The sequence below is a fragment of the Haemaphysalis longicornis genome, unplaced genomic scaffold (assembly GCF_048455015.1).
Source record: "Haemaphysalis longicornis isolate Haplotype H1 unplaced genomic scaffold, Haemaphysalis longicornis Haplotype H1 scaffold_5, whole genome shotgun sequence".
Classification (NCBI taxonomy): domain Eukaryota; kingdom Metazoa; phylum Arthropoda; class Arachnida; order Ixodida; family Ixodidae; genus Haemaphysalis; species Haemaphysalis longicornis.
Window position 1 is genome coordinate 164,395,512 of NW_027526385.1, and position 11,006 is coordinate 164,406,517.

Sequence of the window (11,006 nt, forward strand, 5' to 3'; positions counted from 1 at the left end):
TTCCTGCCGGATTTATAAACGACGGTAACGTCGAACTCCTGCAGGCGCAAGCTCCACCGCCCAAGACGGCCAGAGGGGTCCTTCAAATTGGCGAGCCAACACAGCGCATGGTGGTCTGTTACAACCTTGAATGGCCTTCCATACACGCATGGGCGAAATTTTGAAATCGCCCATATAATAGCCAGGCACTCTTTCTCAGAGGCAGAATAGTTTTTCTCCTCCTTCGACAGACCACGGCTGGCATAGGCGATTACCCTTTCGCAGCCGCTTTGCTTTTGGACAAGGACGGCACCCAAGCCGATATCACTGGCGTCCGTGTGCATTTCCGTTTCGGCATTTTCGTCGAAATGAGCGAGCACGGGCGGGCTTTGCAGGCGTATTTGCAGCTCGCAGAATGCTTTTTCTTGGTCGTTTTCCCAGCTGAAAGGGGTGCTATCTTTCGTCAAGCGCGTGAGTGGCTCTGCAATGCGTGCGAAGTTTGCCACGAAGCGCCGGTAGTATGCGCACAGCCCGAGAAATCTTCGCACGCCCTTCTTGTCTTTCGGCCTTGGGAAGTTCGCAATCGCTGAAGTTTTTGCCGGGTCAGGTAGGACTCCCGCGGCGTTGACGACGTGGCCCAAGAACTTGAGTTCCCCGTATGCGAAACGGCACTTTTCAGGCTTTAGCGTCAACCCCGACGTACGAATGGCCTCGAGTACAGACTCCAACCTTGCAAGGTGTTCGTCGAAAGTCCGGGCGAATACCACTACGTCGTTGAGGTATACGAGGCAGGTGTGCCACTTAAGGCCAGCTAGCACAGTGTCCATGACTCTGTGAAACGTCGCTGGTGCTGTGCACAGCCCAAACGGCATCACCTTGAACTCGTATAGGCCGTCTGGGGTTATAAATGCAGTCTTCTCTCGGTCTCTCTCGTCCACTTCGATTTGCCAGTAGCCGGTCTTCAGGTCCATCGATGAGAAGTACTTCGCGTGGCAGAGGTGGTCGAGGGCGTCGTCGATTCGGGGAAGGGGGTACACGTCCTTTTTCGTGATTTTGTTCGTGATTTGGTAGTCAACGCAAAACCTTAATGTGCCGTCTTTTTTCTTTACGAGTACGACGGGCGTAGCCCAGGGGCTTTTCGATGGCTGTATAATGTCATCGCTCAGCATGTCGTCGACTTGAGTCCGGATGGCTTCCCGTTCGTGTGAAGAGACGCGGTACGGTGACTGTCTGGTAGGTCGGGCTCCATCTTCGGTTATTATTCGGTGCTTCGCTAGAGGGGTCTGACGTAGTTTTGCGCTCGACGAAAAACATTCGCTGTAGCGACGCAGCAAAGCCAATAATTTTTTCCGTTGTTCTTGCGGTAGCGCCGGATTCACGTCGAATGGCTGCGGGAGCTTGAAGGTTTCTACGGGTGTGCGTTCAAAGTCGGCGACTGCGATCACATCACTTGCTTCTTGCGTTTCTTCGAGGAACGCAATTGCAGCTCCCTTGTTTAAATGCTGGTACTCTTCGGTGAAATTAGTGACCAAAACGTGAGATTGGCGTTGCTTAAAGTGCGCAATGCCTCTTGCGACGGAGACGCCGCGGTCGAGAAGCAACCTTCGATCACTCTCTACGATAGCGTCGATGTCAGAAGCAGCATCCTCACAGTAGACGGCGATCATCAAGCTTGCGCGGGGTGGCAGGGTGATGTGATCGTCGGCGATCCTGACAGCAGCACGGTGATCGGGGTTCGGTTGCGGCGTCGTGGAGTGATCGGAGGAAAATGTTATCGACTTGGTCTGCAGATCAATTATTGCGCCGTTGTCCGTCAAAAAGTCAATTCCTAGAATCACGTCGCGGGAGCAGTTAGGCAGAACGACGAACGCCGCAGGGTACGTTGTGCCGTCTATGGTGACGCGCGATGTGCACATTCCACTTGGCGTCACGAGGTGGCCTCCTGCTGTGCGTATGTGCGGACCGTCCCATCTGGTCATAACTTTCTTCAGTTTAGACGCAAATGGTCCGCTCATTACCGAATAGTCGGCTCCCGTGTCTACGAGGGCGACTACGTCAAAGCCGTCGATGGACACCTTGACGTCGGATGCCGCCTTCCTCGAGGTCCGGGTGCGTCGGGGCGTCGCATCTCGGCTTGTGCGTGTTGACGGTCGGGCACTGTGCGTCGTCGTTGTCATCGTCTTCTCAGCGGACGTCTCGTCGTGTACGGGAGTCTCGTCAGGTCTGGGTCGGGTCGTCGGGATGAGGGCATGTTGTGAGTCACTGTCTTCCGCGAGTCGTTGCGTCGTTGGAGGGTTTTCATTTTTCCGCGATCGTGCAACTTTACCTCCAGAAGTTGCTGCTTTTAGTTTCCCCCGCGTTGGCTGGGGGACCTTCCACGTGAGAACTCAGCATTGCTACGGCGGTTCGGCGACTGGTATGGGTAGGGTGACGGCGAACGGTTGAAACGGGCTGGTCGACGGCTGGTGTTGGACAGGTACTCTTCGATCTCCGATGGGTGCTGGCCAGTTCGGGGGCGGGGTGCGTCGACGGAGAACCCTCGCAAACCGAGCCTCCTGTAGGGGCAGCGACGGTAGACGTGGTCGGCCTCTCCGCAGTGGTAGCACAGCGGACGATTGTCGGACGTTCGCCACACGTCGGTCTTCCTTGGGGCAGGGGGTTGCGCCGCAGGTGGTCGGGCCGGCGAGAGGGGACGACGGTACGGAGCCTCGTGACGATAGGGTGCAGGTGGGCGAGGGCGATGTACAGCAGCCGCGTAGGTCATGGCTTGCGGCTCGCGAGGTGCTACTGGCGTCGTTGAAGTTCCCAGCGCTTGCTGCACTTCTTCTCTAATGACGTCGGTAAGAGAAGCGACTTGTGGTTGCGGCGTCGTCGGGAGCAGTTTCCGCAGCTCCTCCCTCACTATTTCGCGGATAGCCTCGCGTATGCTATCAGCCGGAACCCGCATGTTGTCGATGTAGTTCGCACTGGCCGCGCCAACAAAGTTCCGGTCATACTGCTTAGCACGCATTTCGAGAGCCTTCTCAATCGTGCTGGCTTCGGTCACGAATTCAGCGATGGTTTTGGGCGGGTTGCGGACAAGTCCAGCAAACAGCTCCTCCTTCACACCGCGCATCAAGAAGCGTAACTTCTTTTCTTCCGTCATTTCGGGGTCCGCGCGGCGAAATAATTGCTTCATCTCCTCAACGAAGATCACGACCCCTTCGTTGGGGTGTTGTGTCCGAGTTTCAAGCAAAAGCGCAGCTCGCTCTTTTCTCACAACGGTAGTGAATGTCTTCAGGAACTCCCTTTTGAAGTGAGTCCAGTCGGTCAAAGAACTCTCATGGTTCTCGAACCAAGTTCGAGCAGCATCTTCTAAGTAAAAGAAGACATGCCGGAAAGTTTCTTCGTCGTCCCACCTGTTGAAGATGCGGACGCGCTCCAGCTTCTCCAACCATTCTTCGGGGTCTTCAGCGGGGGCTCCCCGGAACGATGGCGGTTCCCGGGGCTGCTGCAGGACGATTGGCGATGTTGTTTCTTGCACCATGGTGTTGGTTGCAGCGTTCTTTTTCTTGGGCCCTTCTGGCATCAAACCGAACTCGGGTGGTAAATCTTGCAGGCGGGGGCTGGCTCTTGTTGGACTGGCTTGGCGGCTTCTCGAGGTTGTAGTGGGCATGAAGGGTGCGTACCCAGCACCTCCACCAGATGTCACGAAGCCAAGGACGACGCAGTTGTCTTGCAGGAGAAACAAGTTTATTGGAGCGAACTTGTGCTCTCCTAACAACTCAAAAGAATACAGAGGCGGCGAAGCAGCGGTCAACAAAGTGACTTGCGTCAGCGAGCGTCGCAGAATCGAATGCCCCGGCGTCCGCACTGCAGGCTTTTTATCTTTTGGCGCGCGTGGTTCTCGAAACGTCGATTCGCATCGAGAACATAGTAGACCCAAGAAGATTATTCTTGGCTGTTCACGTTAGATCGGAATGCTCTCCCTATCGCAACAGATAACACATGCGGCACAGAAAGAAAGAATTGAACACGCGCTTTCCTTGGCGCAGAGATAACACATACCGGCACAGCCGGGCGGTAAAAGCAAAATACAAATAAACAAACCCAATGTATGGTTCGCGGCAATATATATATATAGTAAGGAAATGAGGGGCTCGTTGAGGAAATACAAAAAGATAGGTCAGCAGTCTACAACGCCAAAGGAGGCATAGGGGTGTGGTTAGGCTCTTTTTCTTTTTCACTACGGTTATTCAAGCAAACATTTTTAAATATACAGAAGAAAGAAAGAAAGAAAAACACGCGCCCAGAGTGCGGACCGAACCCACGCCTTTCGATTACATGTCGAATGCCTTACCAATTCGGCTATCTGGGCGACTGTGTTCTCCTTCACTTTCTGGGCTATTTATATTTACTAGAATTGTATCTGACGCTTGAGGGTGGTAGCCAGCGCCACTATGACTACACGGGGAGAAGGGGACCTTCTTTTCAAACCCCGGGGCGTGACTCGAGCGTCTACAGCCTGTCATGAGCGGGTAACTGGCGGGAAGCCCTCTTACGCTACCTAGGCATCAAGGCTGCCAGAACCGAGACCCTCCCTAGGCTTTCGCAGAATAACATAGTAAGGAAATGAGGGGCTCGTTGAGGAAATACAGAAAGATAGGTCAGCAGTCTACAACGCCAAAGGAGGCATAGGGGTGTGGTTAGGCTCTTTTTCTTTTTCACTACGGTTAATCAAGCAAACATTTTTAAATATACAGAAGAAAGAAAGAAAAACACGCGCCCAGAGTTTTTCTTTCTTTGACTACACTATGACTACACGGGGAGAAGGTCCCCTTCTCCCCGTGTAGTCATAGTGGCGCTGGCTACCACCCTCAAGCGTCAGATACAATTCTAGTAAATATAAATAGCCCAGAAAGTGAAGGAGAACACAGTTGCCCAGATAGCCGAATTGGTAAGGCATTCGACATGTAATCGAAAGGCGTGGGTTCGGTCCCCACTCTGGGCGCGTGTTTTTCTTTCTTTCTTTCTTCTGTATATTTAAAAATGTTTGCTTGATTAACCGTAGTGAAAAAGAAAAAGAGCATTTCGAGGTCTTGACCTCGAAATGTTTTGTTTTTCTGTATCTTTCTGTATTTCCTCAACGAGCCCCTCATTTCCTTACTATGTTATTCTGCGAAAGCCTAGCGAGGGTCTCGGTTCTCGCAGCCTTGATGCGAAGGTAGCATAAGAGGGTTTCCCGCCAGTTACCCGCTTATGACAGGCTGTAGACGTTCGCGTCACGCCCCGGGGGTTTAAAAGAAGGTCCCCTTCTCCCCGTGTAGTCATAGTGGCGCTGGCTACCACCCTGAAGTGTCAGATACAGTTGTACTAAATATAAATACCCAAGAAAGCGAAAGGAGAACACAGTCGCCCAGTTAGCCGAATTGGTAAGGCATTCGAGATCTAATCGAAAGGTGTGGGTTCGGTCCCCACTCTGGGCTCGTGTTTTTCTTTCTTTCTTTCTCACGTAATTAATAAAAAAAAATAATAATGTAACGTCACTAACGGTAAAAATTTTCTAACCATTCCCCTATGCCTTCTTTGGCGTTGTAGACTGCCGGCATTTCTTTGTGTATTTCCTAACGAGCCCCTCATTTCCAAATCATATTATCGTGCGAAAGCTTAGCGAGGGCCTCGGTTCTGGCAGCCTTGATGCCAAGGTAGCATAAGAGGGTTTCCCGCCAGTTACCCGCTTATGACAGGCTGTAGACGTTTGCGTCACGCCCCGGGGTTGAAAAGAAGGTCCCCTTCTCCCCGTGTAGTCATAGTGGCGCTGGCTACCACCCTCAAGTGTCATATACAGTTGTACTAAATATAAATACCCAAGAAAGCAAAAGGAGAACACAGTCGCCCAGATAGCCGAATTGGTAAGGCATTCGAGACCTAATCGAAAGGCGTGGGTTCGGTCCCCACTCTGGGCGCGTGTTTTTCTTTCTTTCTCACGTAATTAAAAAAAATATTGTAACGTCATTAACAGTAAAAATTTTCTACCCATTCCCCTATGCCTTCTTTGGCGTTGTAGACTGCCGGCATTTCTTTGTGTATTTCCTAACGAGCCCCTCATTTCCAAATTATATATATATATATATATATATATATATATATATATATATTTATATATATATATATATATATAGCGGGAAACAATTTCTTGGACACAGGTAAGTATAATGAAGAAAATGAAACACGTCGAAAGAGGATAGGTTATAACGTTTCGACCGGAGACCGGCCTTCGTCAGAATCGAAGGCCGGTCCTCGGTCGAAATGTTAAAACCTATCCTCTTTCGACGTGTTGCATTTTCGTCATTATATATATATATATATATATATATATGTACATATATATATATATATATATATATATGTGTGTATATGTATATATAAATATATATATGTATGTATATATATATATATATATATACCAGACCGGCATTCTGGAGGTCGTGAGTTCAGCTCGTACCCGGCGAGCATTTTTTCACCACTTTCTGTCTGACTCAAAAAAAATTTCCTATATCTTGCGGGGACCTAACGCATTCCCCCCTTTGCTTTGCGAGGTATTCTTGACTGCCAACCCTTATTCTGTCTTAATTCATTGAGCCCCTCATTTCCCATTTCTGATTCGCGACATGCAAAGCGAGGGCCTCTGTTCCGGCACTCTTGGTGCCACAGGTAGCTTAAAAAGGTTCAACGCTGGTCGACCACTCTCGACATGTCGTACACACTCGCGTCCCGGCCCGGGGGTTAAAAAGAAGGTCCCCTTCACCCCTAGTAGTCCGTGTGGCGCTAGCTACGACCCTCAAGTGCAGGAAACAAAAATACGTCAACATAAATACAGGAGAAAGTGGTGGGGAAACAGCCCCCCCGGTTGCGCAGTGGTTATTGCACCAGACCGGTATTCCGTATGCCGGAGGTCGTGGGTCAGATCCCAGCCAACGGGCATTTTGTTACCACTTTCTTTCTGACTCGAAAAATTCTTGATATCTTTCTATTACCTAACGCATTTCCCCCTTTCCTTTCCGCGGTTTTCTTGACTGCCAACTCTTATTCTATATATCTATATATATGTATATATATATATATATATATATATATTAATATATATATATATATATATATATATATATATATATATATATATATATATATATATATATATATATATATATATATATATATATATATATATATATATATATATATATATATATATATATATATATAGTATAAGTAAAGAGTCGGATACACAGCAAGAACAATAACAAACAATGTTTACTTACGTAGCGGCAACGGGACTTGCCTTCATCAGATTAAAGTTACATGATTTTGATGTCGCAAACATTTTGAACACATTTCTTATATAGGTTTGCATAAAACTGTGAGAAAGAGCGGAAAATGTTTCGGAAATGGGGAGTGTGCATACAGTCAGGCTACGCCTATGTTACAACATCAACAAACAAACAAGAAAAATAAAAAAGGGGGGGGGGAGCGAGAGAGAGAAAAAGGGGTCGTGTTAACAATGCAGCGTTCAAGGTTGCACCATGACGGGTCAACGTATGCCGCGCGGGCTGCAAGTTCAGACAGTGGGGGAAACTGGACAACCGCGGTTTGAAAAGAAAGGGAAGAGTATACAGTAAGGTATTCATTGACAGCGGAGACTAGTTCGGGGAAGCGAAGATGGGTGTGCCCCCCGCGGGTCAAGAGAATAGATAGGGGGGCACAAAAGAGCATTTCGCAGAAGCTAGCAATTGAACAGGAAATAGCTAGGGTCACAAAAGGTTAAACATGAATAGATCACAGAGTTAAACATTCTTAAGTGGTGGTGGGAACGAGGCCTCCCTCCCCAGGACAAATGGCATTGTTGAGCCGCATTAGGCTAATAAAGCTGCTGTATAAGGAGAGTTTCTGCGAATTCTGATGGCAAACTCGAGGGTAGGAATAATGAACATAGTTATAAAAATTATGAAGCCGCTAATTTTAATCGAGGGATAAACACGTTAGTTTTCCGTAACTTTCATTAATTCCAAGCGTGGCCGACCCAAACTTATAAATGAGATAAGATTCCCGAACCTCGCGGTCGTGGCGCGTTTTGAAGGCGGATTCTAAAATCGTTGCTTTAAGATGTTCAAATGCATGCCCGGGACTGTTCACATGTCTTGACAGGGGCAAATAAGGGCAGCTTTTTGCATGAGAGCGATGATTATTGAACCGTATTCGGAAGGGCGTTTCAGTTTGGCCGATATATTGTTGCCTACAAACAGTGCACTCTAGAAGATATACGACATTAGCGGAGTCACAGTTAAAGTTACCTTTTATATTTACGTAGTAGTCTGAAGCCGTGCTGGTGGCGCGCTGTGTAGTGGTCATGTGTGGGCATACTTTACATCGGGGTTTATTGCAGGGCATGCAGCCAGTAGTTGCCGGTCGGTTGATACGAGAGTTAGTAAGAAAGTCACCTAAATTCTTATTACGCCGGTAGACAACGCGTGGTGGTTCGGGGAATATGCTTTTTAAGCGGTCACTTTGCATTAGGATATTGTGATGTTTTGTTAGCACGGTTGACACTCTTGGAGCGGAGGATGAGTGGGTTAAAACTAAATTAGTTTGCGGGTTCCCGTTCGGGGCTTTTTTCTTACAGATTTCGTTACGGTCTAATTGGTTGGCTCGCACAATAGCGTCGTCGATAACTTTTTCCGGGTATTTTTTATTCAGGAGGGCGGTCTTGAGTTCTCGACAGTTTGAGTCAAAGTCGGCTTGGTTTGAGCAAATTCTCTTAAATCGGTGGGCTTGGCTGTAAGGTATTGCTGTCTTGCAGTGTCTGACATGGCTGCTTCGGAAGTGCAAATACTGCCGCGTGTCTGTCGGTTTTCTATACAGTTTAGTTTGAAGCCGACCTTCGAAGGTAGTAACGGTGACGTCCAGAAAGTTTACACTGTGTTCCGAATAGGAATGAGCAAGGGAAATACTAGGATGGGCTAGGTTAAATGCCTCAATGAAGCTGAGGAGCTCCGCCTCACCGTGTTGCCAGATCATGAATATGTCATCAATATACCTTTTATAGTACATTGGCTTTAAATTTTGGGTGTCAAGAAAGTTTGATTCGAGGTGAGCCATAAAGATATTAGCGTAGTTAGGTCCGATTCGAGTTCCCATTGACGTTCCGCTGACTTGCACGTAATGAACTCCGTCGAACTCAAAATTGTTAAGTTCAAGAATAAGCCTAAGGAATGTTTGGATAGCAGAAGAATCTATAGGTTTGTCGCACGATGACTGGTCATACGCAAGGGATACAGCGGCGATGCCATCTTCATGGGGGATGTTAGTATATAGTGACGCAACATCAAGGGTGACTAGAAGGCAGTTATCAGGAATTTCAATTTTTGAGATGTCTGAGAGAAAGTCATTGGTATCCTTAATGAAGGAGGGAAAGCTGGGCGGAATGTCGCAAATGAGATTATCCACATAGCGCGAGAGGTTTTCGGTAACAGTGCCAATGCCAGAAACAATGGGGCGCCCTGGGTTGTTCACCTTGTGAATCTTTGGGAGAAGATAGAATTTACCGGCTACTGGGCTTAAGGGGATCAGGGAACGAGCCGTGGTTTCATTTATTGTTTTATTTTTAACAAGCTCAGCAAGTTTATCTTTGACAATTTGCTTATAATCTTGAGTGGGATCATTGGGTAGTGCTTTATAGAACGTCGATACTGATAGTTGTTTATTGGCCTCGTTAATATAGTCGGTTTTGTCAAGGATTACGATTGCGCCTCCCTTGTCGGCAGGTTTAATAATTATGTCGGGACAGCTTGCGAGTTCCTCTAGGGCTTTCTTTTCGTTGGTAGTCATGTTGTGGTGGAACGAAATTTGTGTTTGGTAAGCTTTTCGCACATCGCGTTGGACAGCTTTGATGTACATGTCGAGGCAACTATCACGCTGTGTGGGAGACGTCCAGTGCTTATAGCTAGGTAGGGTTCTGCGGGCTTCTTCCGTCGCGGGGTGATCGTAGAAGTATTCTCGTAGTCTCATGTTTCTGGCGAAGTTATCTAAGTCCTTAAAAAGTTGAAATTCATCAAAATCACCAGTAGCCGGGCAAATGTTTAGGCCCTTTGACAAGACGTTCATCTGAGCTGGGGAGAGGGTTATACTTGAAAGGTTCATTACATTCCCGGTAAGGTTTTCTTTTGTGACGCCAGGCGAGGGAAAAATATTAGTACAGGGATTTAACTGAACTGTTTGGGGTGCAGTAGTCGAAGCATTTATTACAGTTGTAGTGACATTATGGGCCGTATTTTCAGAGTTGGGGCAGTTACTGGTGCCGGAGCTTGTTAGGTTCTTACGCATGTGGCCAGTGTTAGAATTCTTATCTCGGTTAAACTTTCGGTCTTTTGTTCGGGATATGGCGGAGGCCGTCTTAGATTCGTAGTTGCTTAAAAGGTTCAACTCTCTTTTGCTTAGTTCCTGACTAAGTAGTTCCTCTTTCTTTCGGAGAGAATAGGCCGTAGTTTCGTAGTGATTGAGGATTATTTCAGTTAATTGTAAGGATGCTTTATCGAGTACCTGTTTCCACTTATTCATGTTGGACGGGGAGAGTTCGGTAGTAGCAGGTTTTATTCTAATCCTAAGACCCCTGAGAGCGACCGCGGCAGTCAAGTACTGTGCAAGAGCGGAAACGTGCAATTCGGAACGTATGCGCTTTTCGGTGATTTTTCTTAGCTTTAAAAACTGTCTTGAAACGGGGAAGGAGGCCGCGTTACCTGTTTTTTTGTGTTGTAGTCAGTTGCTGCTATGCCGATTCTTTCGAAGGTTGTAAGGGCATGTGGCACGGAGGGCTGGATTTTGGACCCCGGAAGGTCCGGCGGTCGCTGAGGATGCGGAGGTTGGGCGTGGCATGCTGTTGGTGCGGCGCCGGTCAGGGAGCTTCTTAGTGTAGCCGCGAGCGTTCCCTCGGGGCGTTGTGGCCGCTGCAGGTTTGCCAGTAGTGGTTGGCATGTCGCTGGCGCGACGCTCGT

General features: G+C 48.1%; 1 non-coding gene across 1 annotated transcript; it reads left to right on the top strand.

The window, feature by feature from the left end:
- The first annotated feature begins 5,852 nt into the window (after positions 1-5,852).
- Positions 5,853-5,924, top strand: Trnar-ccu (transfer RNA arginine (anticodon CCU)). The gene has a single exon. It is a non-coding gene; the product is annotated as a tRNA-Arg (tRNA).
- Positions 5,925-11,006: the final 5,082 nt, after the last annotated feature.